General features: G+C 37.1%; 1 pseudogene; it reads left to right on the top strand.

Annotated features, from left to right (window-relative positions):
- Positions 1–32: 32 nt before the first annotated feature.
- Positions 33–21,040, top strand: LOC120290542 (annotated as a pseudogene).
- Positions 21,041–27,564: the final 6,524 nt, after the last annotated feature.

Genomic DNA, 27,564 nt, shown 5'->3' on the forward strand with positions numbered 1-27,564 from the left:
CACTAGCTGTGAGCGGATCCCAGCAACCAAACATGTCAGGGCTGCTAAAATTCAGTAACCCAAAGGTTATCAATGAAGTTTCATGCTGGGAGATTCAAAAACATAAGTTATATATCGTGAATTAGAAAGTTTTGAAATGAACAAGTTCATGATTTTGGGCTAAATGTTCACATTAGGTATTGGATTGGGCAAGAAAACACCCTATTGCAGATAAATGTGCAATGGCCATTCGATTGGCCTATTGGAGGATATCCAGGTTCCCAGGTGAGAAATTTTTCCCAATGAATTTCCCTGTATATTGATGGATAATAGGCTTTAAGTTGATGACAAAAAAAAATTGCATTGTGATGTGAGTTTTTATTTTCATTTAAGGGCCTTATTACTGTGGAGTTGGGGCTGATAAGTCATCCGACCGAGATATATCTGATGCTCACTTCAACGCCTGCTTATATGCTGGTATCAACATTAATGGCACCAATGGAGTGATGATGCCGGGCTAGGTAATACCTGACCTCCAACTTGCTTGTTATTTCAAAAAGGAAAAAGGAAAAAAAGCACAGAACTGCTGCCATCAACATTGGCTTCTATCTTGCAGTGAGAACACCAAATCGGACTAAGCATGGGAATTGAAGCAGGAGATCATCTATGGTGTTCAAGATACCTTCTTGAGGTGAAATTTCAATTACTTGCTCAAGAAAATAACAAAATACCATTAACAGCAAACAAAATAAGTGCATACAGACATGTTCTAAGGTATTTAAATACTTGATTGTTTATATTTTTTATACAACAGAGAATAACCGAGCAAGCTGGTGTTGTCCTCATGTAAGATCCAAAGCCAATAGAGGTAGCTGACTTCACTATCACCATTTACGCAATATTCAAGTTGATAAAAACATTCTCTTCCTTCTCAGGGTGACTGCAATGGTGCAGGATGCCATACTAACTACAGGTTCACACCATAGAAATAACATGGACTTGGTCAAGAATTTTTGTTCAGTGAGGGACATTCAAGGGTGTGTTCTTTGACTTTTCTGCAATACAAAAAGCATGAGAGAAGAGGGAGGCTTTGGAGTGATAAAGAAGGCGATTCGGAATCTCTCACTCCACCATGAGGAGCACATTAGTGCCTATGGAGAAGGTTGACGGGAAAGCATGAAACAGCCAACCGACACACTGTCTTCGGTAATGCTCAGAAGAAGCATTCCAACTACTAGTCAAATTTAAAGATTGCCCTGCTAATGGACTCAAATTTTATTGTGATGCCTGAATTACTTGTATTGTTACACATGGAGTTGCCTATTGTGGTTGTTCAATCTATGGGGACCGTGGCAATGAGAAGCAAAGAAAAGGTACCATAACAATGACCATACTAGTTCCCTTTTGTGCTCTATCTGAAAATCATTTGGAGATGCTCGACTTTATCAAATGATTCTAGAAACACTACCATGAAAAAAATAATACCTATAAGTATTCTTTATCTCTTCTGGTCTCAGTCAATTCTATGATTGCAACCGTGCAAGGAATTTTGACTTTTTAACAATCACAAAGCATCCCCACAGTTTTGCTTCCTAAGCTAAAGTAAAGACTTGGATATCTCGATTCTTTTAGTTCATCAAACACTTTTTGAAATGCTTTACTATTTTTGAATATCAATAAAACGTACAAAGTTCACCTGCCTTGCTCAGTTAGTTAAGCGGCTTAAAATGATATACATGTTACTTGGAAGACGGGTGTCCTGCCTCAAACATGGACCCATAATGACCTCGTTACTTGCTGAAACTACAATTTTGTGGAAGCCCACCATCGAGGCTGAAGCTGTTGCTGCCGAGAAGCAAGCATTGAAGGTCTAAAAATTCAAACTGTTGGCTAAGAACGGCCAACTGCCTACATTAAATTAGTGAAGACCTCCTGGCTGAGATACTATGAACCCCTTTTTCTTCAGATTTAGGTCATTGGCAGAAGATCCTCATGTAAATAAGGCTTCCCAGAAGGAGAGATAATTAGGTGTCCAAGCTCGGACCTGGTCTTCATCACAATGGTTTCATCCTGCATTTGTGAGTAGTTTCACCGTGATGGCATTTGAGTTCACCTATTTGCCTTTAGTGTCACAGACGACTTCTTGTCTTTGTATTCTTAGTTGGACATTTCAGCGTAATTCATCCAAGTTTTGAGTGTCCTCATATGCTTAAGTCATTCAATTTGGCATGTCCAACTTTCTTTTGAATAAAAGGCTATTTGACTTCTCATTCAGTAAACATGAGATTCATGAGTTAGTTTCATCTCTTCCAATGTCTTTTTAAGAGAACTTTGGGAAGTAGGTCGCACAAGTTTGTCCATGCAACTTGGCAAGTTCATTTTATTTGCAAGGCGAAGAAATGTTTCTCATTTACATGGAAAGTGCAGTACAAAAATTGAGATGCAGTTTGGCGGTACCTACCATTTTGCTTCTACAAAACTGAAAGTTACTCTGGGTCTTTTTCTTTTCATATCCTTATGCCAATCTAGACGTCTTATTCAACAATCGAACAAATAATTAAAAATGATACTGATGCTAATTTATCAATCACGTTGTATCTAGCAAATAACAAAATTCAAGAAGCGGGATAGGTGTTTCTCTAGACAGATGGATGAGAGGCATGGTTGGAATTCGACAAATCCAGGGTCTAGCTAAGGGAAAATCTGCAAACTTCTGCAATTAATAAATTTATGAAATTGCCAGTAAATTTTAATAACAGAAATGAAAAAATAACAAAGATAAGTAAGAACAATGTGCGGAAAATAAACCCGATACAAGGCAGGTAAAGATTATACATGGCCTTATTAGTGAGTCTCGGGATATAAGCCTCCACGAGCTAGAATTAAATTTAAGGCTAATTCTGATAAAAAAAAAAAAAGAGAATTCTCTACTAAAAAATACCCATTAAATAATACTTGAAACAAAGACTTATATCGAAGGGATTCATAAACGCAATTATGAGTTTTCTTTTAAATTTCTTTCTTTCTCATTTTTTTATATCTTTTTATCTTTTTATTTAGTGGAAGAATGGATCACATACCTAGAGATGGATAGACATAAACAAAAAATATTGAAAAGGAGAGTGATTTAGTGAAATGAAGAACCACCCAAAGAGATACAAAACAAAAAGATTCAATCTCGAGACTCATCCAGTCAAAAGCCACATTCATTTGAGGATAGCACTCAGCACATTTGAAGAAGACATTTGGCCATTGAAAGTCGCATGTCAACAAACCGAGAAACCAAGTCATAAGTATACCGATTCTTCTATTGTCGACTTATAATAAACACGCCAGCTTTAGTACATGTATCCGAGATAAAAATAATTGTGCAACTAAGTCAAAAATGACAATACAATACAGGAAAAGTTCCAATAGAGTCGACACATGAGATGGAGCGAAAACGAGCCAAGCATCATAGACTGCAATGGCCATCCAAATACAGATTTTAGATTGCAGCAACGAATTACGATTTGGACTTGATGTTACTGCTCGGAAATTAAGGAGCAAACAAAGCAGAAATTGCAAGTACTTGAGAAAGGGTTATGTGACTATGAAAACTTAAGAGAATCTTACACAAGGAAATAGTGGTGTTAATTTTTCAATCATAACCAACGTAGCTGTTAAAAAATAAACTTCCAATTTCTTGGTAAGCATGTCAAGGCATAAATCACACTCGAACCAGTAAGGCATTAAATTGGCTCAGAACTTAAAGATCAATGAGTTGATATCGATTCCTCATCCAGAGTTTCTTATTCTTTCTCTTTGCCGTGAAATTCCAGCACCATGCACTTCAAGAATCAGAGAATAATCATCCACGCTTCGATCTTAGTTTAGAAGTCCGAAAAGATCGTATCTGAAGATATGGTACCGACCATCACCGACACAATGGCAAGATTCCAGCCAGCAATTGAAGAGATCAGCAACAAACTTAATCTGGATGAGAAACATCATAAATGGATAGAAACTGGAATACACGAAAATGAGCAGCCAAAAGTGTAATAGCAAGCAATTGAACAGAGAGATGCTTGACTTAGCTTATTCGTTGGAGATGAAATCCTCTAAATGAGATAAGCACATTCCTACAATCCCGCCAGAGACTAATCGAATTCAACGAGGCAACATTACAGATCCCTCTATCGGACATTTCATCAAACATGGTCTGGGCATCGTCAATGCATTGCACACAAACGCACCACGCAAGAACCAATTAGTACATAAAACCTTACGGACAGAAGAAATTGTGAATCTCGTATGCTGCAATGGCTCAGTGATTATCCAGTGACGCAGTACGATGAAAAGACGGGAAAACAGAGAATAAGCAAATCTAGAATGAATCAGGATCACATTTAGAGTTTAATCGGGAAAGATGCGACCTGGTAAATTGAAACTCGGTCGAGCTGATTCTGGTCCAACTCCAGCTCAGGTTTAGCGACGAATAAGCGAACAACAATATCAATCACGAACACACAGCACAACAGAGCAGTATGCTGTGGGGCTGTCCAAGGCAGATTTGACGATTCCAAGGGGTGTCGTTATATGTGCGTGTGTTGCCAGGGACAGGTGCGTGAGGACGAAGTACTGCTGTGAAGTATTTTGATGGCAGAAGATGAAGAAACGACAACGACGAAGGAAAAAAATAATAATATAATAATAATAGGGACACTCGGCCTCCGCTCTGCGACATTGGTTTTAACTTTTAGGTGAAACTGGAGCTTCTATGATCGTCACCGAAGTGCGGAACGAACGTCTGGAGCTTCCGGAACGGACGGACAAAGATTGGAACGCGGAGAGCTAGCTTCTGAACCAGGGCGAATAAAGGAACCGAAAACAGAGCCTCTGGTGCGTCGGCTGAAGCTCTGCCGCAAATTGAATCAGGAGGGAGGAGTGTAACGGTTCCAGCTAGAGAGAGAGAGAGGAAAGTCGCGTTCGCCGGAGCATCATCGCGATCAGGTTGTGGAGTCTGTCGATTGCATCCTCCGTCGTTCGTCTCTGTTTCTCCTTCTTGCATCCATGGAGTTCAGCTCCCAACTTTCATCGATACTCTGTAGAGGATCCGAGCAAAGAGGAAGAGATCTGTACTTCCCTCCTGCTGAGGTCACCGAGTTGGCCTCCAGCTGTACCTTGTGGCGGCTGGAGATGGAAGGCTGGCTACTGGCGGTGGTTGGCGGTTGCTGTGCGCGTCTGTGGGATGAATGGCCGAGAAGTCCCACCGTTCTCTATTGCTTGCTATTATATTTACTATTTTTTTATTTTTTGAGAAAGAAGGTTCCGAAAAAACTAATCCTGTTTTATAAATGTACAAAATGCCTAAGTAATCTAAATCGCAAAAACTCAATATTTAATTAACCAGATACTATCAACTTATTAGAATATGGTCAATACCATCAACAAAGCAGAAACCGCTAGCACTTGATACGTGACTAGGAAACTTTAAGAGAATTTTACGCAAGAAAATCAACTTTTTTTTGGGTATGAAAGCAAGTTCTTATTTAACAATCATCTGGCAAAAATTTAAATGTCAACAAATGTTGGGTTACTTATTAGGATATCACCAACACTATCAACTTTTGAACTGGTACAAGTGAATTTAGTAAAATATCAATCCTACAATAAATTTACTAATATTTTACAGATTAGTAAGCAACCGACTTCTTTTAAAATTCTACCATTGTTGCTAGTAATATACTAGCACTATAAGGAATTTACTAACGCCTAAAAAACTAATAAGTTACCAACTTCTTTAAAATTTACACAAAATACCAACCTTATAAGGAATTTCCCAACATTTCACGAAATTAATTATTTGCCAACTTCTTTAAAATTTTACAAGATCGAGTAGTAAACTTCCAACATTTGATGAAATTAATTATTTGCCTTCATGAATTTGGTTATGGGATTCTACTTGGCAACTTACATGTTATGACGACCTCTTACAATGCCTTGAATAATTTACGACAAGAATAGACTTGGTTACCAAACATTGGAGCCATCAAAATCTGGCAAAGAAGGCAAACAAAAGAAAACATTTGAGGCTCTTTGAAGTGTTGGATCCGAACTGGAGTGTTCGTTTGGAACTAGATAGGGTCAAACCCGTAACCTCAAGCTTAACTTTTATCCGGTTAAAGAAACCATTTACAAAGTTCACCAAGTTCACCTTTTTCCTCTTTCAATATCCCAAAAAAGGAGAACATTTTTCCTCCAAACAAATTCTTACAAATTAATTTGCTATTGGTACATTAATAACATCATTGGTAACTTACGTACCACACCTTTAAAATTAAAAATGTATGGTAAACTCCTTAAAATATAAGTGATCTAGTCATTTTAATTGTGATGGTAATTCCCTAAATCATTGGTAAATTCTTTATAGTTTTGATAGTTTATAAACTACATTCGTAAAAATTAAAGAAGTTGGTAGCGTACTAATTTATTTGGAAAAATTCCTTTATGGTTGTTATTCCACTAATCACACTTGAAAAATTACAAAGAAGCTATTAAGTCACTAATTTACTGGAATTTGGTAAATTTATTAAAGCATTAATAAGTTACTAGTGACAATTGTATAAATTCGGAAGAGTTGGCAAGTAGATTTACTAATTCATTTGAACGTTTTGGATTGTTGACATTTTTTTATAGCGTTGGTAGTTCAAAAATCAAGCTTGTAAAGGTTGAAAAAGTTAGTGACTTACTAATTTAGCGCCAAGTGGGCAAAATTCTTTATAGAGTGGGTCATTAACTAATCAAACTTGTAATTTTTTTAAAAGAAAATGGTAAGTTACTAATTTTGTGGAATGGAGGTAAATTTACTATAATGTCATTAAATTACTAATGATACTATTTCGGAGGAGTTGATGATTGACTACTTTTATTTAGACGTTGGTAAAATCTCGATAAATTTAGTAATTTACTAACGGATGAACTGACAAGCAAGTAAACGGCAATATTAATTGGCCAACGGTATTGGAAAATTACCAGCAACACTAAGAATAAAAAGCAGGACAGAAGCAGGGGTCCTCATAGATATGCAAAGCTCTTTCATATATTCTGTTTTTTCTCTCTAATTTATGTCTTGAAAATGCGATGCATAAAGCCAAAGCTGGCATAGCCACAAGAGATTCTTATCTCTTGCTCTCGTGTAAAGCAATGTATATGTGCAGGAACAGATGGAATTTCTCAGGTGCGCACGTCCTAGGCCTCGGCTTTTCAGGATGAGGATAAAAATTTATTTCAAAGTTTAATTAGGGGCAGATGATTAATGATAAAAATTAGGGGCAGATGATTAATGATAAAAATTAGGGGCAGATATGCAAAGCTCTTTCAGATAATTGTTCCTGATTACGCAGATTCCCATTTTTTTTTTTTTGTATAATTCCCATCACTGGTATTTTTTATAGCTAGAATTTTCTCTAATGTCAAATCATTCATACAAAGAGCGCCTATTTTACAAATCATGAATCTTTGCTTCAGAGAAAGAGGTGATAGTCAAATTCAAATGTTTTTTGAATTTTTTAGTATGTAGTGGTTCCTTAACTCGAAATTTGAGAAGAAAAAATCACAGTACAATTTTCGACACTATGGAATGATTTAAAGCTGAAAGAAATCGAAAACTGAAAGTATTAGTATGGTTCTTCTCTAGAAGGTGAGTCGTCATTCTTTTCTATTTTCAGTTATTTTGCTTGCCAATTTATGTTTTTTTTTTTTTTTTTTTTTTTTGGGGCATGTTTTGTTTAGAACAAATACATCCATGGTTCTATCAACAGCAACATTGCAAATCGCTTTTGAGATTTGCTAAAGGAAGGCAATATATATTTTGTGAAGAATCATTCAGTGGTTAAACATAAGGATACTAATCGTGTTGTTAGTGACAACAAGCACATGATTCAAGCCGTATGCCCATAAGATTGGGAAAGAAGTTTGGAGATTTTGACATGGCAATGCCTTAGGTAGATTTGACATTTGTTGAATTTGAGAACCTACGCAGTAGGATTGAGAAGGATTAAGTTTTGATGGGTATTACATTTTACAATATTATTACAGTGATGATAATTCTTCAGATTGCAAATTGAAGAATTATTGAAAAGAGGTGTCATGGGCCAAAATTTTGGAGAAGGAGCGATAGTTATGAAGAATGTAAATGGAGCCATAGTGAAAACCATGCCCACTGAGCTCAAAGATAATAGGTATAGCCTAATTATCGTCCACCTAAAATTTGTATAATTTTAAGCATCTTTTGCAAATTGTAACTATTCTATTGTCTTGAAGGTCCAACCCGTATGTCTCGCTGTATGGGATCACTTTGTAGATAAATATTGAAAGACCAAATATACGTGCCCATTGAAGCATGAGATGGTCATTTTTAGTAGGGGTGAGCAACGAGTTGATTAAAAGCTCCCCCGTGTGATCAGGCATAAAATCGACCCGATAAGGCTAGTTTCCATGTAAAATATTTGGACACGGGCTTGGAACTAATAGGTTTCTCATTAAAGGTCGAATCGACTCAAAACCAACCCTAATAAAATATATAACGTTATGTATGAAATTATTGTCATACAATTTGCTACAATTATAATCTCGCAATGTTCAGGAAAATTTTTAATACCATAATGAACAGTATGGCATAGGCTTTGCCTGCCAATGGGGATTGAGACTAGCGCATAAGTATACATAACCAAAAGAAAAAGAAAGGCAAGGTCTAATCTCGTGAATTTAGGAAATGCTTTAACGAAATACGGAAAAACAATATAGTAATACTCAATCGAATCGTAAGAATAAAATAATTCTATAAAGAGTGCCTAATTATTAAAATCAATATATCTATATTTATAATATAGGAAAGGAAAAGGACAAAACTTTGATTAGATAATTTTTCCACGGTGGTTAAAGAAAAAGGGATTGGGAAGGCCATCCAATAAGAAAGATATAACTTTTTCAACCTTTTTTCAACCAGCTTAACCATTGCGAGATTTCTTGAAATATCAAATACTTGCTGATGTTTTGGTTTGTAACTCGGAACATTTCACTTTTAGCGCTAAAACTGTTCCTACTAAAATATGATTGTTCCATATGAAAGAATCATTCTGTCGAACAAAAGAAAGTAATCAGACGTGGTCCCTTTTGCGAGAATGAAATGCAAAGAAATCCCTTTCTTGTGTTAATGGTAACTGACGAGGCAAAGAAAGGGATCAATTCCCAAGTTTCCTTCTTGTGTGGACATAAGAAAGGAATGTTCCTCTTTTCTTTCTCTATATAATGTGCAGCAAGGACAAATGCAGGCCGCACTCAAGAACCATTCCTTCACTATTTCTTATCTTGTTGCTTGCATTTCATTCGGGCTCGCTGCTGTCAAATTCGGTCCTTCAATATCACCAGTACTCCTGGTAATTTCTCTCTCTAAGTTATTTTTACCATGCATGCATCGGATTATTGTTTTAAGAACCATAAGATCTGATTTGTTTTCACCAGAATTTTCATTTGCCTTTGCAAGCATGTTAGACTAGTTAACACTAGGAGCACGCGCAATCTAAGACAAACTGTTCACGAACCTTGGACCCGACTGCGGTGGATCCCATATGCATATTGTTTTAGGCCTTATCTTGTAATCTGCGTAAAAGATGAGAATTCTTATCTTCAACAAATCTAGTTGGTCCACCTCCCCCGACGGATTTCTAGGTCCACACTTTCACAAGAACGACTAAAGGTTTATTTTTGTTTTATTTTTTAATCTAGTCTCGTGTGAAATAACCTGTAACAACTAAAGGCTTATTTTTGAAAACCCTAGTAGACAAGGAAGGTTAGAAAAAAAAGGAACGGCATATAATTGAATTGGTACCCATAGAAATTTTGAACATGCAACTAACATGGAAGGCAGAGTGACCAAATCCAACAACTAATTGAGATTAGGAGCGAATAAGAACATGCAACACCTGCTATCCTTATTGAAGATCTCAAGCATCTTGCCAAATGCTTTGTGAAATCTTCAGTTTCATGTTAGTACTTGTGCTATTACTCATAATTGGACCAGATTTCAAATGATTGCCATTCTATATTTTTTTTTCTTCGTGCAGAATAGGTTATGTGTTGGAGTGCATGTGTCTTACTTGCTCGATGTGATATAGAATAGAACTTGAGTGTAACACTAATCAGAAAAGTGGCTTGATATAGAGTTTCAGACGAGATTGTGCACAAATTGACAAGGACAGTGAACCTTAGACTTAATATCTTCATTTGTCTTGTTCTCTGACAGGTACGATTTTGCAAAGGAAAATTAAAGCAAACGAAAATTTTCTAGGTTTATAACGTAAGCTTTAATACCGACTCTGTCATACCTCAAATTAATCCCAAGAAGAATTATTGGTCATCTTCTCAAAAAATAAAAGTAAAAATAAAGGATGAAGCATATGAAAAAATAAAAGTGTTTGTCCTTGGAGACGCAATTTCATTTCACAAATCTCGTCTGCTTCTGGGTATCGGGACTGTTAGACAAATTGTTAGATAGATCAATCTGCTGAATAAGTATTTCGATAACTTCAACACCAGCATTTCCATTGCCTTTGCAAGCACGTTAGACTAGTAAACAGAGGAATCACCAAATATCTTTGACAAACCAATCGTGGACCCTGGACGCGACCTCGGTAGTCCAATATGCATTTTTTAGAGGCAAGCTAATAGTATGATTAAACAGCAAATTCAACAAAGATTTGATTGTGTATATTGGATAGAGCTAAATGAGAAGAAGAATATGTTTGGGGATAGAAATAAGAGCCCTACTTAAAAGACAAGAGAGATGACTTTTCTTATAGTAATTGTTAAAGAAAAGCTACAAATTTGAATTAAGTGAAGGATTCTAAATTAATCAATATGGTTACAATAAGAAACTAAAAAATAAGAGATTGTCTACATATGGTATATGCTAGAAAAAAGAGAGGTATGTCTGACATTTTGCCCCTTCACGGTAATTTTTTTAAAATCCCTAAATATAGGATTTTACATTGCATAAATGTGCAAGTTTTGAAATTGCCTATTATGGGAATAAATCTGTAAGGCAGTTTTATTTATTTATTTCGAGAATAGGGAACAGTAAAGGAAGACGACAAAATGTAGAAGCATTTATTCTTAGGAAGCAAATAATTTTGAGAGATCAGCAAGGAGAGTGAACTTCCCTGATCAACTGTATTGTTTTAGTAATATAATACCAATATTGTCATGTGACAATATGAAGGAGAGTTTTGAATTGAGAGGTGTAGTGTTGGCATCAAAATGTAAAAATCCATCATGTTACCTAAGCATAGAACTTTCTAATTTCACATAAAGAATCCCTATCCTAATGTGCATTGCATATATATAATCTTATATGCACATATATATATCAATAACTAGTTAATCGTAGGTCACATCTTAGAGTACCCGAATCACAGCAAACTAATACTTCCTAGGTTTATAACGTAAGTTTTGTTACCAAATTTGTCATCCATGAAAGCCATCCCAAGAGTATAAAGAATGATAGGTCATCTTTTGACAAAAAGGTAAAGAATGAAGCCTTTGAAAATATAGAAGTGTTCTTGCGGGCATCGGATGCGACCTCGGTGGGTCCACATATGTTATTTAGACTTGCATGGATGACCCGAACTCCTATGTATGACAGGTAAAGTCAGTCATGTAAGTTGATAATTAGATTTGTCAAGTTTTCGATTTGCCAGTCTTAGGTGAGTATCATCATTAACTTGTTATACATGTCGTGAGAAGTCTCTAGCCTTGGACCGAGTAGACTAATATCTTCCTATCCACAGAGAAATAGAGAGAACCAAAATGGCGGAAGCTGTCATCGTCGGTATTGCTGGAAAGATCGTTGCTTATCTGGTTCCTCAAGCACTAGATAATGTTGGAATGTTATGGGGCATCAATCATGAACTCGAGGCACTTGGGGACACTGTCTCCACTCTTCAGTCTGTACTAGACCATGCAGAAGAGCAATACCACTGAGTCCCCAAATCAAAGATTGGGTTGATAAATTGAAAGAAGCTTTCTATGATGCACAGGACGTGCTTGAAGAATTCAATATAGAAGCTATGCGACGAGAATTGAGGGGCCACAATGAAATGATGAAGGAGGTAAGGACATTTTTCTCAAGTTCAAACCAGCTTGCTTTTAAAATGAAGATGAGTTACAAACTAAGAGACATGAGGAAGAGAATAGAAGCCATTAAAGCTGATAAGGGATTCCACTTGGATGAGCGCCCTGAGAGAGAGTGGAGGAAGAGAGAAGAGACGCATTCGTTTATATGTGAGGGATATATTATAGGGAGAGAAGATGATAAGAAGAAGATCATGGAATTTTTACTGGACTCAAGTGTGCAAGAGAACGTTTCCATCCTTCCAATAGTTGGTATTGGGGGCCTTGGAAAAACAGCTCTCGCTCAAAGCGTGTATAATGATGAGATGGTCAGTAAACAGTTTAACTTGAAAATGTGGGTTTGTGTCTCTAATGACTTTGACATGAAAAAAATTGTGAAAAATATCATAGCTTGTGCAGAAAAGAAAGAACCAATGGAGGGTGCAATGGAACAATTGCAAAGTGAACTGAGGGGAGCAATCGATGGAAAGAGATATCTTTTAGTTTTAGATGATTTGTGGACTATAGAACTAGAAACATGGTTGAGCTTGAAAACTTTATTAGTCGGAGGTGCTAAAGGAAGCAAGATCCTTATAACTACACGCTTTCCTTCAGTGGCAAATATCACTGGCACTACTTTGCCTCATCATCTCGGGAGCTTATCTGAAAGTGCGTCTCTCAAATTACTAATGCAAATTGCTTGTTGTAAAGAAGAGGAGAAACAAGATCCCGACATGCTAGCTATTGGTAAAGATATAGTAAGAAAGTGCTCTAGGGTTCCATTGGCTATTCGAACTATTGGGAGTTTACTCTTTAAGAAAAGTAAGCATGAATGGTTGCAATTCAAAGAAAAAGAGCTCCCAGATGTGTCTATTATGGAAGACGGCATAATGCCAATTCTTAAGCTTAGTTATTACCATCTTCCTTCACATTTGAAACAATGTTTCGCGTTTTGTTCATTGTTTCCCAAAGATTATGAGATAAAGAAGCAAACTTTGGTCGATCTTTGGATTGCGGAAGGATTTATCAAGCAATCAAATAGACCTCATCATTTAGAAGACATTGCTTGTGGATATTTCAAGGATCTACTATTGAGTAACTTCTTTCAAGACTATCGGAAAATAATGAGACTTGCAAGATGCATGATTTGATGCATGATCTAGCCTGCTTTCGGTTCTTTGGGACTGAGTGTTGGGTGGCATGGGATGATACAAAACCCATACATGAAAGAGCTCGTCATATATCTCATGATTCAACTTCCAATTTCATGGGTAAACTTCCAATCTCACGATTGAAAGCAAGCGCACTAAGAACAATTTTGCTCTTCAAAAGAGATTGGAGAAGGGAACTAATGAGCGAAGCAGATCTACACCGACTCATTCAAAGTTTCAAGACGTTGCGCATCTTGGATATTAATAACAAATATTTTGACTATGTGCCAAGGTCCATTGGTAAGTTGAAGTATCTCACATATCTCAATCTCTCTGGCAATCAAGCACTCAAAAGTCTTCCTAACTCCATTACGAGGTTGCAAAATTTGCAAACACATAATCTTAACAATTGTTTTAGCTTGAAAGAATTGCCAAAGGGTATAAGGAAGTTAGTTAGCCTTCGAAATCTAGACATAGATGGTTGTCTTGCAGTTAGTTATATGCCATGTGGCCTAGGGCAATTGAATGCATTGCATAGGTTAAGTGCTTTTATATTGCCCAAAGATAAAGCTCTGGCTAAGAAATATGGTGGACTTGGGGAGCTATATAGGCTTAATAACATTCGGGGAAGCCTTTTCATTAAAAATTTGGGAAGTGTGACAGATGTAGGAAAAGAATCCCATGCCGCGAACTTGATAAAGAAGCGTTTTCTGGAAATTTTGACTCTTTCATGGGGCATATTTGATATTACTGACGAAGCAATAATTAAGAAAAGAGATGAAGCGCTACTAGATGGATTGAGGCCGCCGGAAAATCTACAGGAGTTGAGTGTCTGGGGATTTGAAGGCGAGAGATTTCCGGGGTGGCTGACTGATTTGCCCAATTTAGTTGCGTTAAAATTGTGGTCTTGCACAAGATGTAGACATTTCCCCCAAGTTGGCCTTAATAAGTTGAAGGAACTCGACATGGAGGACATGAGGAGCCTAGAATATATTCCTGAGGAGTGTTTGAAAAGTCTCCCCTCACTTGAATCTCTTCATTTCATCGATCTTCCTCGGTTAACTTTCCTCTTGCCTGGTTTGCGGCATCTATCGAAGCTCGTGAATCTCTATATTTGGAGATGCGAGGAGCTCGATTTATCCAAAGACGAAAGCGGCAACATCATCTTGGATTTCCATGGACTTCAGAGTCTCCGGTCTCTAGAAATCACTTGTCTTCCCAAACTAGAATCTCTCCCACAGTGGATTCTACAGCTCCGCAGTCTCGAGCGTCTCCATATTTCCAATTGCGACAATTTGAAGGCATTATCAGAGCAGATCGAGGCCCTTCAATCACTTCAATGGCTCGAAATCGAATTTTGCCGCTCGTTGACATCGTTACCTGAAGGAATGCGAAGGCTCACCTCCCTTACTCACCTAACAATCGACTCGTGCCCAGAATTGAAGGAGAGGTGCAAAAAGGATGCAGGCGAGGACTGGTACAAGATCGCTCATATCCTCGACTTAGATATCGAGCCCTAATTCTCTTTCTGAAGGTACGTGCGACCTTGTTTCCCAGATTTTACATGAATAATTTTTCGAATTGTGTTTCGAATACTTTGATTTGATTGGGGGGACATGGACATATCGCTTTTTTTGGAGGGGGGGGGAGAGAAGGTTTGCGACGTGATTTGGTTGTGGAGAGAGGACGATGCCATTGAGTTCAGCATCGTTAATGCTTTTTGTGGTTTTTGACTTTGAAGTGTGGGTGCTTCTTGAGAATTTCTCGCTCTGTTCTATCTCCTGAGCGAAGCTGAGTACATCTGTTTGGCGTCATACGAATTTGTTTTTGTATCTTTTGATTCATTGCTCGATCTGGTGAAGATGAGCAGGGTTGCTGATTTGGCTCCTTGAATTGGACTCTTGCAGCTCTAAAAACTATTATGATGGGTGGGCGGTGGCTGCTATTTCAAATTTTCAATGGCATTTTGGCTTGAATCATCATGCTTTGTATTTGATGAGTGGGGGTCTATACCTTTAAGTTGCTCTAACCCTTCCATCTTCATGATTTCCGCCGCTTTCATTTTCTAGAAATATTCTGGGCAAATTAAGTAAGAGTTTATACCTCTATCGAGACCCTGTTTGTGTAAAATTGTTCATGGCAATTGTGTTTACACCTTGCCATTTATGCTTCAAAATGCAAGAGTTTTTCCACTTGAAACTAGTCTTTAAAAGGCGGTTTCATGAGATTAAGCTTAGGGCAAAGGTGCTAGCACTTCTTAGAGAGACCCTTTCTTTTGAAGTACCCAGTCCATTCTTTTTGTCTTTTGAAAAATAAACTCTCATGTAAACCAGAAGGCCAATTCATACAAATAGAGCTCATCATTTGAACTCTCTTTCATGACATTAAGCTCCTAGGTTTTTTGTTTCAGTAGATATGTCTGTTACTCAAGCTGCTTTAATTTTCAGACAACATAATGCCAGTTGAGGATCAAAAAGAACTCACTAACTGCCAGGCCCATGACAACAAACACATGGATTCCTCTCTTGCTAAAACAAAGGACGCGGAAACACCAGGAGATAATTATAGAATACATTTGGTATGTTTTCATGCACTAAAACCTTTAAGTGCGATACACAAAAAGATGAACTATATGAGAACTATTTTGTACTCACCTAAGAATCACAGGTTGCCCAAAATTGGAGGAGAGGTGCCAAAAAGATGCAGGCAAGGACTGGGACAAGATATTGCATATCCTGCGGATAGAGTTGATAAAGGTATCTATCAACACCACATGTACAATTCGGGGAGACAGACAGATCGCTAAAAGGTCTGGACATTGCTTTATTCTTGAACATATGAGAAAAATGAAGAAAATTCATACTTTTCTTCATCCAATTCCGAGCTCATTAAATCTGGCTTATGACTCATGCTGTAGATATAGTTTGCAGTCTGCTTATTTGGTTTCACAAGAAGCAAAATGCCTGCACAGCTCTGGAAACCTCTCATGTGAAGTGATGAAATGTTTTTCTAGAGAATGGCTTCTGGTTTGCTTCCCTTAAAAATAACTTTATGTCAATGTGTTCCCACAGATCAGAGGCTTTGACATAGATCTGCACAGCAAATCAAGGGCATGATTAGCGACAAAAAATATGTAGCGTTTTCCTTTTCACACGCTACATGCAGTTGATCTATCAATTCTTGAAATGAGGCGATCCCTAGACCTGTTGAGCACCCATCTGAACTTTCAAAGTGGAATTACTATGGATCAACAACCGGTCCAGCTCTATGGGAGGATAGCAGAGATCTTATTGTTAGCATTTGACAACAATTGACATTCTTGGTTTGCTTTTCTGCAGAGCTTCTCAGGTAAATCCTTTACCAATTTTGGGCACCATCTTAAGCAATTGGGCAAATGTATGACATTAAAGGAGGTCTTATCACAGTTAGACTGGGAGTCTAATCTATGATTTCTTCATTTTGATCACTGCAAGGTTGTACTAGTCATTTTGCTTGGTTGGGAATTGACATGGACTTCATCTCTTTGTGACAACAATGTCTGCAAAAGAAATGCTTGCTGCGTGATGCAGAATGAATGAACGAAGCAGTAGTCATTGTTGTCGCCTCTTTTGATGACTACATCAATCACTACCAATTTTAAGTCTTTGTTGTGGACCTCGTGTGGAATCGATTTCTCTTGTATCCACTCTTGTGTCAGATATTTCGTGTTCCGTGAATGCAATTGGTCATGCAGGTAATTGTTGCGTTTGGTAGTCTTGCTCTACCATGGCAAAATCTTATGGATATTTTCGCCAAAGCAGTTGGCAACGGTAATTTGCAATTATACCAAGTTTGTGAAAGAAGAAAGTACTTCATGGTGATTGCCCTTTGACTGCGAGAGGAAAGAATTAGGTGCACTGTCAAGATTCATGAGTTGATCATCCATTAGATCTAATGAAATATCAGAATAACATGTTTGCTTATTGATTCTTGGTAAGGTGGAATTTCATTCATCTCTTAAAATGTTGCACTTTGTAGTCTGCTTCCTTCAACTATGTAACTGCCCTCAGTTTTTTATGTCCTCTCAAGCTTAATTTTGGGAATGAGGCCTGAGAATAACCTTGAAATGGTTCCAAAAGGAGAAGTGTAGGTATGCTACTGTTTTTAGCTTATTTTTCAAGGAGAATGTGGTAGCATCCTTGGGGCAATCAGTAAGAAACTATTTATGTGTCAAAACGTAAGTTTCCCTACTTGAAACTAGTCCTCAAAAAGCTGTTTTCTACTTTTTGTCGCTGGGACTTGCGAAAGAGACCCTTTCTTTGAAGTGCACAGTCTATTATTTTTATCATTTCAAAGCTAAACTCTCATGCATACCAAAAGGCCAAGTCATATGTATAGAGCTTCTTGTTTGAACTATCTTCATGAGACTAAGCTCCCAAGTTTTTTGTTTTAGTAGATATGTCTAACTCACACTGCTTTATTTTTCAGACTATGAAGAAATGGCGCAGATTTTGGCACAGACAACAATGCTAGATGAGGATCACAAAATACTCACTGACAACTAGTCCCATGACAGCAAACACATGAATTTCTCTCTTTGTTGAAACGGAAGAAGAGTGTAAACACCAAGAGCTTTTCTAAGCTGAGGGTGTATGCTTTACAGTTCAAGAACAATACTCTTAGAGGCTTGAGAGTCTTCTCAACTTGGACGTCATGCCCTACACCCATATGATGATTACAGCATACATTTGGTATGTTTTAATGCCTAAAACCATTAAGTGTGGTCCACAAAAAGATGAACAATACTGGAACTATTCTGTACTGAGATTATAAGTTTGCAGTTTTCTTCAATCTACCAGCATAATAAGTATGTCATAGTTATATGCACATTCAACAGCTGACACCTCCTTTTTTCTTTCAGTTTCAACATTGGTGAATCTTGTTTCACATTTTGGAGTTAGTCAAACTATGAGTCAGGATCGGAGTTTCTAGCATAGATTTGCACAGAACATCAAGGGTATGAATAGGAACAATAAAATATGTAGTGTTTTTCTTTGTACATGCTACATGCTACTGATCTATTGTTCCTAAATAATCAGACATTCCCTAAACCTGTTGAGCACCCATCTGAACTTCCCTAGTAGAACTACGATGGATCAAGTGCTAGTCAAGCTCTAAGGGAGGATAGCGAAGTGATCTTCTAGTACAATGACATAACCTCAAAACTGTCTTACTATATTTGCCTTCGCATCATTCCATCAAGTTCTTGAATTTTTAATGGCCCTCAAGCAATTTTCGAGGATCCTTTCTGATATGGTAACAATATATTGGTAATCATCCATGAAAGAAGTATTATGTTGTCAAAAATTGTTCATCCATCAGATCATTTGAACAAGTTGAGCGGACAAGAAAGAATGTTTTAATCAGTTTACAGAGAATCATTGTTTGTTTGCAGGTTATTTTTGATTCATGCACACCAGTTGGTGAGCTGATCCAACAAACAAACGTGCCAGGGTTGCTGAAATTTTCAGTAACCCAAAGGCTATAAACGAAGTTTCATGGTAGGAAATTCAAAAATGAGTTTTCTTTCATGAATTAGAAAGTTTTGAAATGGACAAGTTCATGACTTTTGGCTAAATGATATCATTAGGTTCAGGATCAAGCAAGAAAACAGCCTACTGCAGACAAATGTTCATTGGCCATGGGTTGGCCTGTTGAAGTATATCCAGTTCCCCAGCTGAGAAATTGTTTCACAATGAATTTCTTGATATATTGATGGATTATACGAGCTTTATGTTCATATAGGGGCCTTCTTTTTGTGGTGTTGGGGCTAATAAGTCATTTGGCTGAGACATATCCGATGCTCACTGCAAGGCTTGCTTATACACCGATATCAACATTAGCGGTACCAATGGAGAGGTGATGCCGGGCCAAGTAATATCTGACCTCCATCTTGCCTGTTTTTTTGAAAAGGAAAAGAAAAAAGTGTAACATCAGAATTGTTGCCATCATTACTGGCTTTTATTGTGCAGTGAGAATATCAGGCGTGGGAATTTAAGCGGGAGATCATCTATGGTTTTCAAGATACCTTCTTGAGGTGAAATTTCAATTACTTGCTCAAGAAAAATAATGGAATGCCATTAACGGCAATCAGAATCAAGTGCATATTGACATATTCTACAGTATTCAAATACTTAATTGTTTCTGTTGTGTATATAACAGAGAGTAACTGAGTAAGCTGGTGCTGTCCTCATGTTAGATACGAAATCGATAAGAGGTAGCTGACTTCACTATCCCCATCTACGCAACATATATCCCAAGGTTCATTTAAAAAAAAAAAAATTGTCTTCCTTCTCAGGGTTTCTGGAATGGTGCAGGATGCCACATGGACTTGGTTAAGTATTTTTGTTCATGGAGGGACTTTAAGAGTGTGTTCCCCAGTCTTTTCTGGAATACGAAAAGCACGAGAGGAGGGAGGCTTTGGAGTGACAAAAAAGGCAATTCTAATTCTCTCACTTCACCACCAGGAGCACATTAGCGCCTATGGAGAAGGAAAAGAGAAGGTTGAGGGGAAAGTATGAAATAGCCAACATCATACATTTTCTTGGGTAATGCTCGGCAGAAGCATACAGCTGCTAGTCAACTTCAAAAATTTCCCATTAAATTGAACTCAATTTTTTTTAAGCCTGAACCTTTTGAATTTTTTTTATGCAGGGTGTTGCCAATCGTGGTTGCTCAATTTGTGTGGGCCGTGACACTGTGAAGTAGGGAAAAGGTACTACCAATACCATTTCCTTTTTGTGCTCATTCTGAGTATCAATCGGAGACCCGTAACTTTCATCGATGATTCAAGAAACGCTACCATAAAAAAATAGTACATGGAAAGTACTTATTGTTCGTTTTGGTCTGGTTGATTCTATGATTATTACTATGAAAGAGAATTTTTAACAGTTAACACCCAGAAAGCAATCACCCAGTTTTGCTTCCTTAGTAAATGTATATCTTCATATCAGTCCTTACTGATCCAATATTTACAGATTTTTATTGATTAAGACTTGGACATCTCAGTTCTTTTAACGCCTCAAAAACTTTATATTGATAAAACATTGAAAGTTCACCTTCCTTGCTCAGTCAATTAATGGCTTAAAATGATATGCAGGTAACTTGGAAGACAGGCGTCCTGCGTCAAACATGGACCCATATGTTGTGATCTCGTTACTTGCTGAAACTACAATTTTATGGAGCCCACGCTAGAGGCAGAAGCTCTTGCTGCTCAGAAGCTAGCATTGAAGGTCTAAAATTCAACCTGCTGATTAAGAAAGGTCAAATGCATTAATCAAGTCGGTGATGACCTACAAGCTGAGAGGCTCTGAACCCCTATTCCTCAAGATTTAGGTCATTGAGAGAAGAACCTCATGTAGATAAAGCTTCCCAGAGGGAAAGAAAATTAGATGTCCAAGTAGTCCTAGTCTCCTCTACATTGGTTTCATCCTGCATTCACAAGTAGTCTCAACGTTTCAGGCATTTGAGTTCACCATTACCCTTTAGCATCATGGACATCTTCCTGTGTTTGAATTGTCAGTTACTTCGATATTTCAACACGATTCATCTATATTTTCAATGTCCTCATGTGCTGAACTCATTATAAAAGGCAGTTTGACTTCTGATACAGCAAACATGAGATGCATTAGTTATTTTCTTCTCTTCCAATGCTTCCTTGAGAGAACTTTGGGAAAGTATAAACAGACCTCCATCCTTGGGGTCGCGCAAGTTTGTCCATGCAACTCGGCAATTTTTCTTCTTTGTGAGGGAAAGAAATGTTCTCACTGACGCGGAAAGTGCAGTACAAACATGAAAACAACAATGTGGCAATGCCTACATTTTGTGTCTGCAGAGCTGAAAATGACTGAGGTCCTTTTTATTTTCATCTCCTCACACCAATTGTCTTATTCAACAATAGAACAAATGATTTAACAATAGATGCTAACTTATCTATCATGCCGTATCTAGTAGATAGAAAAATTTGAGAAGTAGGACTGGTGTTTCTCTTGAAATATGGATTAGTGGACACGCTGATTGGAGATGGTTCCAAGGTCCCGTTAGGAGAAATCTGCAAAATTTTCAGCAGTTAATAGATTTATGAAATTACTGCCAAATTTCTAATAATGTTCAAAAAAAATTGTGACCGGTAACTCGAATGTCAAGGTACTTGTTAGGAAATCACCAATACTATTAGGAATTTACCAACTTTCAAATGGATTAGTAAATTACACTGGTATTAGAAGTAAATTTCCAACACTATAATAAATTTACCACCATTCCAATAAGCTAGTAATTTATCAGCTTCTTTGAACAGTTACAAGCGAATTAGTAAAATATCAAAGCCTACAATAAACTTACTAATATCCCAGCGAATGAGTAAGCTGCCAACTTCTTTTAAATTCTACCATTGTTGCTAGTAATATACTGCACCATAAGGAATTTACTAAAACTTAATGCATTAGTAAATTGTCAACTTCTTTAAAATTTACACAAAATACCAACCTTCTAAAGAATTTGCGAACATTCCATGAAATTGATTATTTGCTAATTTCTTTAAAATTGACAAGATGGAGTAGTAAACTTCCAACAACACAGAGAACTTACAAAAATTCTAATAAATTAATGAATTACCAACTTCTTTTAAACTTTGCAAGTGTGGTTACCAAATACCAATTTATTGACAAATTTACCAAACATCTCAATAAGTTAGTAAATTAGCAACTTTTTTCACATTTTATAAGCGTGGCTAGTATACTACCAACATATAGGGGACTTACTGATATCCTATTAAATTAGTCCAATTTCTTTGAAAGTTCATATGTATGGCCGGTGAAATACCTTCCCCATAAGAAATTTACTAACATCTTCTAAATAAGTAGTGCACTACACATCGATAAAGAGCTGTAAAGTTAAAGAACCGTTCACTATCTTTTATTTAAAATAGCCCACTAAAATAGAACACGCAAAACTCTTATAAAAATAGTGTCAATACTGACTATATGTGTTGTTCGATTCTTTATTTCATATTGTCATGTGTTAGCGATTTACATATTTTGCCTTTCGGGTAGTTTCGGCTTAATTTCCACATCTTTTATTAAAAGAAAATTTCACTCCTTCCTCATAATGAAAAAAAATAATCTCATATATAGTATTATTCTTTACTTTCTTGCACTCACTGACAAACCAGTCTAAATAACAAAACAAGCTAATAGGATTGACAACTTTGTTATGACATAAATAATTCTTGCTATGGCACATTAATTCTAATATTATGAAAATACAAAAATGGCTTTACATTTGTTATGATTGTTGAAATTTGAAATGATACTTCCACATGTCCCCAAAACCAAAGACCGTGCAAAGGTGCATCGTAAAAAGTCATAAACTTAGAGCAAACATTTCGTGACGAAGGTCTTTTTGGTTGTAATTTACTGATTTTCAAAGTATGACACTCATAATAGGTCATAAGCCGAGAGAAAATGTGCGTGGCTAAAGGGTATTTCCATCACTAGTTTGTCATTTTTGAAGTATTGCACTCGTGATAGATCGTAAGCCTAGAGGGAATGCCTCGTAATCAAGGTGATTTCTGACATAACTTACTGATTTTCGACTTATTGCGCTTGTAACAGACTGTAAATGTAGGACTCAAAAAAACTTAGTTACCAAAAAAGTTAACAAGGGTTTAGAACTTATTACGGTGTATATAACCATTGTTACAACGCGTTTCATTTGTTCCATCTTAAACCAGATAGTCATCGATTGATAAAAAAAAAAAATGCAAATGAGTAGATCCATTGTATTATGTGTGTAGGATAGAATTGAACTGAATCATTACTAAAAATAACCGAATTTACAACCTACTGCAACCCATGCCTCCAAGATCTATTACGATTCTTATCCATTGACTCACAACCTGAAATGTCCTTCTGATTAATCAAATTAAATCAATTCGAATGACAAATAAAATTCAAAGGTCAAATAGATTGATTGTTAAAAATGTAACAGACATTCTCCTTAATATATAAAATCCCATTATCCCACCGTTCTCATAACTTATTCAAGGCATTGTGAAGGGTCGTCATAAAACGTATTCAAGGCATTGTGAAGGGTCGTCATAAAACGTCCTAAGGTTCTGCACGATGCCTTGTAACCAAGTCTATGCTCATTGTAAATTATTCATGGCATTGTAAAGGCTTGTCATAAGCTGTCACACAATGTTTCGTAACCAAGGCTAGTCATGTAGGAATTCATTAATTTAGTTATTCTTATCTTCTAAATGAAGCATGGATGTATAAATTGTCTAACACAAGTATCTACTAATGGAAAAAATGAGGATGTTACCAATGAACGGTCCTTAGTTGCAACATATTGTCACAGAGGTTACGACATGTTATTTACACTCCTCAAAATTTAGTTATTCTATCTAGATAGATAATTGGACATGACGCCAAGTTATGTACGTTGGACTCATGCGACAACATAAGCACCTGTAATTATGTCCAAATGAATGTTATGATCAGGATAAAAAAAATGCTGTTGCTCATTTGACATTCCATCGCCTATCTCGTTTTGTTTGATGCCGAATTACTTCGTTGAGTAGATATCTTGATCTATCGCTACAAATATGCTGCTTTGGCTGTATAAGTTTGGTTAAATGTTTTTAGCCAAGGTGATGCTCATTTAATGTGCACATTCGGTGCCCAATCATATGGAGATAATCATGACTCATTGAGCTGCTGTTTGCTCACTCCTCTTCTTCAACCTTTGAGGCTCCTTACCCTGTGGCCCACGTGAGGAGCAGCTTCAATGTGCGAATCATTGGGCTATATTCTTTCGGTATTAGCTTTTAGTCAAAATATGTATTTTTGGTATAGGTGATGGCAGCGAGATTGGTTTGAGGCTTTGTCATTCTCTTGAAAGATGACCATGCCACTTCCTTCTTCTTGTGCCGAAATAAGAGTGAGGATTATGCCATACGATAAGAGGGAAGGACCAACTTGGAGAATGAGAATGATGGCCTTGATTTAGTCTTGCGGTGCCCAAAACTTTTTACCAAGATCATATTTCCTTCAGTTGCTGAAGCCGATCTATTCATCTTTACAATTTCTGTATCATCATACTGGAATCAATTAAAAGGAAGCTTTCATGTGTTGGATGTGGAAACAAACAGAACATCAGTGCATTGGTGATGCGATCTTTCAGGTTGTAAACTTAGCAGCAAGTCCATTTACATTTATAAGTATCATATCTAGGGTAAAAGTTATGAGCCATGGGATTCTTCCTTAATTTCTTAACTTTTCGGGCAACCTTCCTTGCAAAACTTACTTTGATCATCCATCCAAAAAACAAAGTGGGCACGAGTCTTAACCAAAAAGTTCTTAATGCAATGAATTGTGACTGGTGGCAATAATCAAGTATCATACCACATAATAACAGCATTCACATGTTGGGAGAGAGTACATGTTTTTATTTAGATACAAGTTATTTTAATCATCAATTATCCAGTAGATCATCTTAGCGTACAAAGATGAAAATAATGCAGTAGTCTCGATTGGCATCGGAAAGGAATGTACAATCATACCTGATGCATGAGAACGTGCAAATCCTTCTCCAGGTACCATGGTTGTGCCTGCAATCTTCATTAACAGAGCACTAGGCATGTTCAGATCTCAAATGATATTCAAGCTCAAGGTTTCAAGTCGAGGCATCAGGAGACATTGTCAATATATCATACCATACCAAAGTGTTCCTTAAGCTACATATCAATGGCAGTCCGGAGCTACTTATCTGCCCACAAGCAAGTTCAACTCTAAGCTAGCTATATACGCCACTTGGTCCCTTGCCAAATACTCCCTCATGGTTTCTACCGGCGAGAGTAGCCTAACTTGCTATAACAAGAGGAAGCTCATTTCTGTTGCCATCAAGACAAATATATCTGCCAGTCCAGTGGTGATTGCCCTAGTTTTCTCATATATTTAAGTGCTAATGGACAGATATCCATTAAAGAACTGCTCGTGCATTTTAAAGAATAAATTATGCTGCTTCATGGGCCGGTATCACACAAACGACAGAGAGTTTCTACTATACCTCTGTGAGATATTTCATTTTGCATGAGTAGTTGAACTAAAATCTGTATGAGTAGTCTTCATCAGTAATGCTCTTTGTACTAAAATCTGTACTATAAAAGTTATTCAACGCACTCCAATATACTGGAACTTTTCAACATAGTTGAATAATAGAAGTTTGTTGGCTACGACACGTCCAATTAAAGCTGCATAGGGAAACCAAATGTATGGCCAAGAAATAAGATGAAATACAAAACACGAAACAAGAAATCAGCCACATCATGGAATGTAATATGGCATTTCCAAATATTGCTGGAAAAAATCATTACCAAATAGAAAATCACATCCACTGAGTAAGTTTCTGCAAGTGCAACTGAGGTGCTAGAGTGTGATTGACTATTGAATCAGACTTTTCTATTAGATGAACTCCACTCTTCCATTTATGTTCATGTCAGATTATTCAGGGTGAGGAAAAATTGAAATGCAAATCACAACAATTCATGTATATCATTAACTTCACTATGAGAGAGGATACCTTGGAGGAAATTAAACCAGCACAGATCTAGAGGTTCTTCGAATATTATATCAGCTTCTCAAAACACTCAGTCGATGGCAAATTACATCAGCATAGGTCTTCGCATTCTCCAAATATCAGGTCAGCTTCTCAAAGACACTCATTCAGGGGGCTTCTGGTGGCTTCCCACTGCTGCTAAGATTTGCCTTTGGAAACTGAAGGTACAACCAAGGAAATTTTAAGCATAGTTCTTCATTCGCTCTCTTCAATTTATTCCCTTACCCCTATCTTCTGAGATGAGATAAACAGAAGAAACCAACAAAAAGAATTAGCAGAATGCGTAATTCCATATCCACATAATTTCACTTCTGATTGAAAAAGCTTTTATATTGAAAAACAAGTTGATGCCCTCCAGTTACAAAAGTCAGGCCTGCTGGAAAAGAAACTATAGACAGACTCCAAACTACAAAATTCATCCTAAACTTACCTCTGCCAGCAAAGTTTCCTCCCACCTTCATGCATAATTTCATGTGCAAGTTCGTATTTCCTAAAAGAAGTGGCACCAAACTCTATTATATTTGGCAGCAATTTCACAAAGACTCCAAATTATCTTTGCCTTATTTTCGTGGGGGCTATTTCCTGATTTTAAATCATGCACGGTGCCATACTCAGCACTACTCATCCACCTATGTAAGATGTAGTGAGATGGAAACTCCCTAATATCTAGAATCTGGAACAATCTTAAAGCATGTCCACACAATACTGCCTCCAATTTAAACATTCGACAGCCACAACTCACATGAAGATTGGATAAACAAAAGGTAACAATATGTTTCTGACTCTCGTTACCACACTTCCGGATCAAATATCTTCTGATGGCCCCTTGTTCATGAATCTTGGCACCCAGATAACTGCAGCTTTGTCAAAGTTCCCTCTGGAAAAATTTGAAAATGGAAAGACTGTAAAGCCTCCTACATTGCTTTTCCAACAGTCTGTTTGTCTGCAAAAATGCCTAGAAGTTGAATGGATTGAAATATTTTTTCCTTTCATCACTACAACGTTGCTCCAAACCTTGCTCATATCTCACAACAAATTCTTGAAGTGACATTTGAGAATTTAAATATGGATCAAAAGAGGCATCTACACTAATCAAATATTATTCCAGCAAAAACATTCCACATAAGTACAGTGGAACACAGTTTTCATGCTTTTCATATATTTCCTTCAGCCATATTTGCTGAGGAGCATCCCATGCAACATCAATGAGAATTCCAGCAAAAACATTCCACGTAAGTACAGTGGAACACAGTTTTCACGCTTTTCATACATTTCCTTCAGCCAAGCATTTTCCCTCGGGCCATATTTGCTGAGGAGCATCCCATGCAACATCAAATTCACCAACTATATGACTTTGATAAACACACTTCTCATATTCATATTTACAATCACTCCTCAGTGGACTCAAAATGCTCACATTTCTTTTGTCTTCATTTGCCACATTGAAAAACGATGATGACTTGAAGGAAAAACCTGTGCGATCGTTTGCAGAATGTAATCATCTTGATCAGCTATTATCAACTTGGGATGGCACCCAGACATTGCCCTGAGCCACGTCTTAAACAACCATATGAAGGACTCCTTTAATTCATCAGCAACTAGTGCACATCCAAGAAGAACCAGCTGC

This window comes from Eucalyptus grandis, chromosome 2 (genome assembly GCF_016545825.1).
Source record: "Eucalyptus grandis isolate ANBG69807.140 chromosome 2, ASM1654582v1, whole genome shotgun sequence".
NCBI classification, from domain to species: domain Eukaryota; kingdom Viridiplantae; phylum Streptophyta; class Magnoliopsida; order Myrtales; family Myrtaceae; genus Eucalyptus; species Eucalyptus grandis.